Below are 9,951 nucleotides of genomic sequence, written 5' to 3'. Positions count from 1 at the left end.
TCTGAGAATTCTTCAAGATCTGGTCCTCTTGAGCCTACTCGGCGATCTACAAGAGTATCTCGTACTCCCAATTGGTATGGCTTTTCCTCTACTTTATCCAACATATCTGTTCCATCTTGTTACTCACAAGCTTCCAAGCATGAATGTTGGCAGAAAGCAATGGAGGAAGAACTTTTGGCTCTTAAAGAAAATGACACATGGGACATTGTTTCATGTCCTTCAAATGTCCGCCCTATTGGATGTAAGTGGGTTTATTCAATCAAACTTCATTCTGATGGAACTCTTGATCGGTACAAAGCTCGATTGGTTGTTCTTGGTAACAGACAGGAGTATGGGGTGGACTATGAGGAGACTTTTGCGGGATAGCAAGGCAGATTTAGAGGGATTCAATGGCAGATTTGTATAGATAGAATAGATGATCTTTAGGGATAGGAATGGCGGATCTTTAGGGATGTGTAATCTTTATTTTCTCTATATAATGGAAAGACTCTCTCACTTTGAGAGGGATTCAGCTGAAAATTGACATATGTGTACTTATTCAACTTCATACAAATTTAACTACATACTTGCACACATCCAAAGTTGGAGGGCACTAAGGTCAGCTAAAACCAAGCTAAAAGAGCACGTTTATGTATTATACCAGTAAATTAAACATAAATTCTAAGAATTTGAAGAAAAAAAAGTCATTGTGGCATTAAGTCATATACCTGGTGACAGTATATATACCGAAGAATTTCCTTTCGATGTTCAGCGGGGAATACAGTATTAACATGGCCAGTGATATACATACACATAACCTGAAACAATTTTGGCTTTAGTCCATCCATTTTGTCAGAATTTTACAAATCGAAATGAAAAAACTTACGAGAGGTGGAAGAAAGAAGAGAGGTCCGGCATTTTCAGCAGGCCAATGTCCATCAGTAGCCTGTAAAGCTGAGAAGAAATGGACAGCTCTACGCAATGCAACTGTAGCAATTTCATGGCTAATTTCTTCTCCTTCTTCTACTTTTACTGCTCCAATTCTCTGTTTGAAATTCTTCTCTCTCAGAAACTGCACAAATATTATTCCATCGGTTTAAAAAAGATCCACCTATTGGTTTAAAAAAGAATGACATGATATCATATTAATTTAGGATTGGAACATTAATTTTTTTATTTATTTTCTTAAATTTCGAATCAAGTCAAATTAATTATTTTATTTTTAAAAAAAAGAGTTATATTATCATTTCCTAGCTGAAATATTATCATCACATAAGAAATGGGAACAATTGAAATCCATAATTGAGGTATGATACTTAAACTATTGGATATTTTGTAATAAATTGAACATATACATCATGAAAAAATATAACTGTTATGATAGTTCTATAATAAGTATCAGTCAAAGAAAAATCTATAAGTATATATAAGGGCTTTGTTGTATCAGGAAAAAAATACTTATATTTTTCTTAATATGTATACGGGCAATATTTCTGTAAGAAAAGTTATACATTTCTTTTTCTAATATAAACGCATATAAGTTAGATATGAAATTCGAAAAATTAGACTTTGAAATACTTTATGCGTATATTTTAACTTTCCACTCAGTTAAAGTTATAACATATATAAGAGTTAAGACACTCAATCTAGGTCTCGACTATATGTAAATCAATTTATTTTCCTTTTGTTTTCTTTCTCTTTTTTGAAATTCATATTAGTTGTGTTCATTGTCATGATTTTTCACGAAACATGTGATAATACAAACTTATGGGTGTTTTTAATAATTTTTTATAACTTATGAATATAAATCATTTTTTTAAATCAAATATTTCTCCCAAAACCTATGGTCTAACACATGGTAAAACTTCAACAAAAAATGACTTGCCAAAAATATTTGAAAATTATGGTAAAACGCTAGCTTACTATCACAAGACTCAAAAATCTATCTTGCAATAAAGGAAAAGAGAGAAAAATAAAGTTAGTTATTGACCTGCATTCTCCAAAGAAGATCACTATTGGGCTTAACTTTGTAACGATTGTTCCAAAAATGTTGACGGGCCTCTTCGATCTCGGCATGTTCTTCTATCGTTCCAGCGTTTGGGTCGAACTCCCATGTTTGTCGTCCAACATAGTTATTTGTACTGTACAAGTATGGACCATCTTGTCCTTTTGCAATCTTCAACTTCCACATTCTTAAATTCTTCTTTATTTACGAGGCTTACGGTTTAGTGATATTAATAAGGTTCTCATATAATATATTATATAATATAGGTGTGAGTTCAAACTATCGAAGGGTTGAAGCTACTAAGTTACGATCGATGATCAGTTGAACATCTTTCGTCCTGGATTATATAGTATATGCACACAAAAGTCAGAATCTTTAGTTTATGAATTTCACATCACTTTCTTTTCTTCTACTTACTATTTTCTTGATAAATTATTCATAAATATAGTACTCTTTTATCTCAATGTATATTTTAAATTTTAAGAGCCAAACAATTTAAATTTAGCCAAAATTTCAAACATAAAATCCTTAAATTTTTTTGAAATAACATATTAGGAAACTATGTAAAAAGTACTATAAATCACAAAAAATTGAATATCTAAGATATATGAAAAAAATTATGATTAAATTTTTTTAATTTAAATTTTAAAAGTTAAAATAGAAAAAGTAACAGATTCTTTTTAATACAAATAAAAATTTTGAGTAAAAATTATTAAATTTTATCCTGCATGTAGATTGAAAATTATTTTTCATATTTCTCACTTTTTCATCAAATCATCAAAAGGATGACATGATAGATGCTCTAAAGGACTCAATAAAATTTCATGCAAAGTAAAGATAATGTGATCACAAAATATTATTATTATTTTTAATTAAGAAAATATAACATAGAGAGATAGAAAACTCACCAAGTTTGGTAGACTGAAAAAGAAGAAATTATAATGGAATTGAAAAAAAAAAGAGTTATATGCTCAACTATTAATACTCTCTCTTATATAGAAAAAAACAAAAAAAGTCCACAGTTAGGAGCTTCAACTGTATTATTAATGGCAAAGTAAAAATTTTTTATTAATATTTTGGGTCCGTGCTCAGCATAGGTATTATCCTCACTAAATATATACTAATAAAGTAATTAGTCTATAATATAAATAGTCATATTTTTATTCATAAAAAATAGTTAAATCATAAAAGTATTAATTATATATTATGATACACTTTTAAAAAGTTTAGTTTAATTATACATTAAAATTGAAGCAGATAGTTTGAAAATACATAAAGCATACATTGACTATTAACTGTGGCCGACTCAAAATCTCTTCTAACCATCTCAAAGTTTAAATATGATTTTTCTTGATATTTAAAATTTTTCTTAATATATAATTTACTCGATACTAGCGCATTTGCAATATGTCGAATTTCATTTTAAAAAAAAACCTACAGTTAGGAGCTTCAACTATATTATTAATAGCGAAGTTTAAATTTTATATATATATATATTATGATACACTTAAAAAATTAAATATATGCATGAAGACTAAAGGAGACATTGAGTATACATCATGTGTACACTAACACTCTGTTTGGATCATTGTTACTCATCGTATTGTATTGTATCGTTATTATACCTACAATGTTTGTTTTGATTATTACTTAAAAATGTATTGTATTGTTAAATTTCGTTGTTACGTAACAATGAAAACCCCTATTTTATGGAACAACCGATTTGGTGTGTTCTATTGTTACTTAATTTCTTTTTCCAATTATATCTTTACATAATATTTCAAAATACTATTTTATACTTTACCTTATATTATTTAATTCTAATCAAACCTCCTACCCTAGAATAATTAAAGATATTTTAGTAAATTTATAAATTACAACATAGTATGATACAATCAAACCAAATAATTAAAATGTTATTAAACAACAATAAACAATACAGTATATCCAAATATTGTATCTACCACAATACAATACAATACATTATGAAATAATGGATAACAATGATCCAAATAAAGTGTAACTATTCAATCTTGACTAGTTCAAGATCTCTACTAAACCGTCTCAAATTTTAAATATGAAATTCTATTGATATTTTAAAAAATTTAATATATAACTTGCCCGAAATGTTTGAAGACAATCTTGACATTTAATGTTCATTTCAAATATATATGTATTGCTTTAGTAGCAAACACGTGTCCAATAGGTGTCCTGACCATCTTTCTTCATTATTTTTTTTATCTTCTACTAAAATAATGTTTGAATTTTTTTAAAATAATAATTTAGCCAATCAAACAGAAGAAATTAGACTTCTCCATATAGGTTGAGAGGGCACATAGAGCAATTATCAACCCAAATCCTTCCAATCAGGACACTAATGATAATAATCACATATTAGTTGACGGAATTAATCAGTCGTCGTTTTTATATGATTTAAGATGGTTATTATCTTACGAACTAACTTTTGAAATAGAGAATAAGACATGATAATCACCTTATGAGCTAACTCAATATTGGCCCCTAAGTTATGAGTCTACCCTCTAAATGTCTAGGTCTGTGTATCGGAAATGCTATAGACTCAAATTGGTTGAGGGAATGAATTATCGTTTATTCGTATCATCATATAATTTTAGAAAATTTTCACTGCATGAACTAGCTTAGTTGTGAGCCCAAAGTCCATTTTCTTAAACACTAACAATATAGTTAGGTAAACACAACCTAAAATATCCTAGGTGGCCAATTATAAACCAATATAACTTGACTTTTGAGAACTGTGCCTACCACAAACTTTCTACTAGATATGGTTGTAGACTGTAAATTGCGGACAAAATCTTTCCAAATTTTGCTATAATAGAAGTTACAAAAGGGTGGAGGTAGGCCAAAGAAAATTATGAGTGGGAGGTGATTAGAAGGGACACATCACAACCTCAACTTATTGAGGATATTATTCTATAAAAGAAGGTATGACAGACGATGATTATGATAGAAGGCTAGTATGTAGTGAACTAATATCGCACTTCATGTGTGAGGAGGTAGAGGGCTAACCTCCTCTTTGTTTCTCCTTTATACTAATATTATTTAGTAATCACATAGTTTATTTGTCCTTTAGTGTATATTACTATCTATTGTTTATGAATTTTTCCATCTTATTTTCTAATAACCATGCTTCAAATTATTATTTTTTCTTTTGAGTCAAGTGTCTATCTGGAATAGTCTCTCTATCTCTACGAGGTAGTTATAAAGTTTATGTATACTCTATCCTCCCTAGATACTACATGTAAATTTCACTAGATATGTTGTTATTGTAGACATATATGTATCAACTTAAGTCAAGGATCTGTTGATCAAAACAACCTCTTTATACCCACTAAATATATAAAAAGAAGGTCGGCATATATCCTCCTCCCTAAAACTCATTTATAGAACTATACTGATATATTGTTGTTGTTGTATATCTCAACTTTTATTGGCGCATAAATCTTGTGAACTCGTTTTTAAAACTAATTTCCAACATAAATTAATACACATAGTCAGATAATATATATTTAGTTGTTTTTAATGGTACTAGGACATTTTTGCGGTATTCAGCCAAACCCCACAATGGAAATATATTTCTATATGCTGCATAGTGCAACATGCAATTCTTCATGACAGCTCCAGTTATTTCCTGCATATATTTATGAAGTGAAACAGAGTCAGATAAAAGGAATATTTTGATAAAACTGATTTTAGCAATCTCTCTTCTTTTAGAAAGGGCTTGTTTCTTTATAGTAACTAATCAAGGAAAAAAGTTCAATCACATCATCGAACTTCCAGAAATGGCTCAGTCATGCCATATGTTAATAGTTGAGCTTATTTATGTCATCACCGTGACAAAAAGTCCACATTCGTGCCACTCTTCACTAAAAATTTGATGGAATATTTGAGCTTTTCTCCATTAATCAATGTCAATCATCAAATATGACCAGATTGTTTGAGTCGACTATATGAATCATCTATGTTCGCTTCGTTTAACTCCACTCTATTTCCTTCCAATACGCAAAAACTTGTTCTTTTAAACGGTCGAAGAATCTTCTCCTTTGTTTAATTTGTAATTTATAGAGTAATTACCTGTTGTGGGAAGTCACCATCTTCCATCTGAGAATTAATCAACAGCCTTGCCGCACGGTGGAGGGGTCTTGGATCTCTATCAAACTGTCCAAGTAGGAAAGTTGGTAAGAACTCTTTTAAAAAAAAGTTTTGCTATGATTGTGGAATAAATTACAACATTTACTAATGGCATAATAGCATTAACAGACATTCAAACTTAGCTTTAGCTGGTAAGTAAGTGTTAGCATGATTGGACATATTCTAAATATATGTACATATCTATGTTATAACTCTAAATATTTGTGTAATAATGATAGGAGATAGCATAGATTAATGTAGCATATTTTCAGAGATATTACAATTAGGAATAACATATATTTAGGGATATATAGCAGATTTTTAGGCATCTAAATCAGAATTCTTTCTATTTAATGGAAGAACTCATTTGAGAGCAGGGGCGGCTCAACGTAATCGGTGGCCTAAAGCGAAATCTTAATTAGAGGCCTAAAATCTAAATAAACTTCACATGCATTTATTTAAAATTTATTTTTCTTACATTTTTAAATGCAAAGTATTACTTAATATATTTTTTATATATAAATGATTTATTCTATTTTCTTTTTCAATTATTAGTTTTAAATAAGATTTTATTAATTCAACGTTGAAAAATATTATTTTAGCAATCATTATATGAATTGTTAACATAGTTCTACAAGTAATAAGGTGACAAATTTCAAATAAATATAAGAGTTAGAACCATAGCTTTGATGAAGTTGATAATTTGGTTACCCCACATTTTACTATGGTTGTTGTAATGCTTGAAATTCTAAGAAGAAATGGAAAAAGAATTTACAATTCGATTTGTTCAACACTTTTCGACTATTAATTGATATCTTTGTTAGAATATTACTCTAACTTATCAACAATTTAAAGAAGAGAGTGTAAAAGGAGTTAAAAAGAAAATAATGTGAGTATTAGTAGAGAGAGTGTAAGAAAATAAAACAATATTTTTTTTTGAAAGTTTTGGTTCAGCTTACTGTTTTTTAGTCAACAGTAAGTCCTAAGCATCTTGGAATCTTAGTCTTGGTCCTTTTGGTTATTTTGTATCATTGCATTTCTATCTTCCTTGACTTGTCAAGAACATGGCGTCATATCAGTTTGAGTCCTTCCATGTTCGTTTCACAGGAAAAAATTACTCTGCTTGGGAATTTCAATTCCAACTATTTGTCACCGGAAAAGAATTATGGGGACATATAGATGGAAGTGATCCTATTCCTACTGATCCTACAAAGCTCGGTCAATGGAAGGTTAAAGATGCTCGGGTGATGACATGGATTTAAAGGTCAATTGACCCTCTTATTGTTCTTAATCTCAGGCCATACAAGATAGCAAAGGCCATGTGGGATTATTTACAAAAGGTTTACAACCAAGACCATAGCGCAAGGCGATTTCAGTTAGAGCATGAAATTGCTATGTATTCTCAAGGAGGTCTCTCTGTTAAATATTATTTCTCTGGATTTCAGAACTTATGGCTTGAATTTACTGATATCGTTTATGCTACAATACCTTCTGAATCTCTCTCCATCATTCAAGGAGTTCATGAACAAAGCAAGCGAGACCAATTTTTGATGAAATTACGATCTGATTTTGAAAATGTTCGCTCCAACTTGATGAACCGTGATCCATCTCCCTCATTGGATGTCTGTTTTAGGGGAATTACTTCGTGAAGAGCAGCGTCTCTTTACACAAAATGCTTTTCATCAAGGAAATGTTGTCACTGTCACATTTGTAGCTCAAGGGAAAAGAAAGGGCTGGATATAGCTAGAACTCAATGCTACAGTTGCAAGAAATATGGTCATATTGCTAGCAATTGTGGCATGAAATTCTGTAATTATTGTAAACAACAATGACACATTATCAAAGAGTGTCCCACACGTCCTCAAAACCGTAGGGAAAATGCTTTTCAAGTTGGAATAAATGGTTCAACTACATATAACTCGTCTTCAGTAGGACAAGTTCTTACTCCTGAAATGGTACAACAAATGATCTTGTCAGCATTTTAAGCTTTACAGCATTTTCAGCTTTGGGGCTGCAAGGTAATGAGGTAATATCTAAATTTTGGCTTGTTGATTCTGGCGCTTCCAATCATATGACCAACTCAACTAATATACTCAAAAACATCCGTGAGTATAATGGTCCAACACAAATTCAGGTTGCCAATGGTAGTAATTTACCCATTACCAAGGTTGGGGATATTACTGAAACTTTCAAGAATGTTTTTGTATCACCAAAGCTCTCCACTAGTCTTATTTCAGTTGGCCAATTGGTAGATAACAATTGTGATGTGAATTTTTCTCGTAATGGTTGCCTTGTGCAGGATCAGGTGTCGGGGACGATAATCGCGAAGGGGCCTAAAGTTGGAAGATTGTTTCCTATACACTTTTCTATTCCTCGTGTTCTAGCTCTTGCTTCTACCACTACTAAGAATGAGGTTTGGCATAAACGTCTAGGACATCCAAATTCTATTGTGTTGTCTCATTTGTCCAATTCTGGTTTATTGGGAAATAAAAATCAATTTTCAGTTGCTTCCTTTGATTGTTCCACTTGTAAATTAGGCAAAAGTAAAACTCTTCCTTTTCCTAATTTTGGTAGTCGGGCTGCAAAGTGTTTTGATGTCATTCATTGTGATGTTTAGGGTATTTCACCAGTTATTTCTCATGCTCATTTCAAGTATTTTGTGACATTTATAGATGACTATAGTCGATTTACATGGGTGTATTTTCTTCGATCTAAATCTGAAGTGTTTTCCATATTCAAGAAATTTTTGGCTTACGTTGAGACTCAATTTTCCACATGCATCAAAATATTAAGATCTGATTCTGGTGGAGAATATATGTCTCATGAATTCAATAATTTCTTGCTTGAGAAAGGAATTGTATCACAACGCTCTTGCCCATATACGCCACAACAAAATGGGGTTGCTGAGCGTAAGAATCGTCATCTTTTAGATGTCACTCGTACTTTATTGATTGAGTCCTCTGTTCCATCTAAATATTGGGTTGAAGCTTTGTCTACTGCTGTCTATTTGATTAATAGACTTCCATCTAAAGTATTAAATCTTGAGTCTCCATATTATCGTCTTTTTCATAAGCATCCCAGCTATCATAGTTTTCATACGTTCGGTTGTGTTTGTTTTGTGCACCTGCCTCCTTTTCAACGCAATAAACTATATGTTCACGTCGGCCAACTTTACCCCATCCCGAAACAGATCCGCCACCTGAGACTGCTCCACAACCAGAATCTGAGATTTCTTCAAGGTCTGCTCCTCTTAAGCCTCCTCGGTGATCTACTAGAGTGTCTCAAACTCCTAAACGGTATGGTTTTTCTTCTACTTTATCCACCATCTCTATTCCAACAGGTTACGCACAAGCTTCCAAGCTTGAATGTTGGCAAAAGGCAATGGAGGAGGAACTTTTGGCTCTTAAAGAAAATAACACATGGGACATTGTTCCTTGTCCTCCAAATGTACGTAAATGGGTTTATTCAATTAAACTTAATTCTGATGGAACTCTTGATCGGTACAAAGCTCGATTAGTGGTCTTTGCACTACTAAAAAAACAGTGAATACCGACCTATAAATACCGACCTCCGGAGGTCGGTATTCCCTGAAATACCGACCTAAAATCGACATCCCAGCTTAGGTCGGAAAAAGCTTGGTCGCTATTCAATACCGACCTCTGGAGGTCGGTATTTACTGACCTCTCGAGGTCGGTTTTTATTTTATGTCGGAATATTCATTTTTTTAAATTTCGACCTCTGGAAGTCGGTATTTTTATTTTTATAATATTGAAATTCCGACCTCCGGAGGTCGGTATTTT

General features: G+C 31.6%; 2 pseudogenes; both read right to left on the bottom strand.

The window, feature by feature from the left end:
• Positions 1-2,183, bottom strand: part of LOC102592208 (beta-amyrin synthase-like) — a 10,802-nt pseudogene extending 8,619 nt beyond the window's left edge.
• A 3,298-nt stretch (positions 2,184-5,481) lies between these two features.
• LOC102600458 (beta-amyrin synthase-like) overlaps positions 5,482-9,951 on the bottom strand; it is a 12,831-nt pseudogene continuing 8,361 nt past the window's right edge.

The sequence above is a fragment of the Solanum tuberosum genome, unplaced genomic scaffold (genome assembly GCF_000226075.1).
Source record: "Solanum tuberosum cultivar DM 1-3 516 R44 unplaced genomic scaffold, SolTub_3.0 scf00511, whole genome shotgun sequence".
Lineage (NCBI taxonomy): Eukaryota > Viridiplantae > Streptophyta > Magnoliopsida > Solanales > Solanaceae > Solanum > Solanum tuberosum.
Note: the sequence above shows the minus strand (reverse complement) of the source record. Positions and strands in the feature narration are given on the sequence as shown.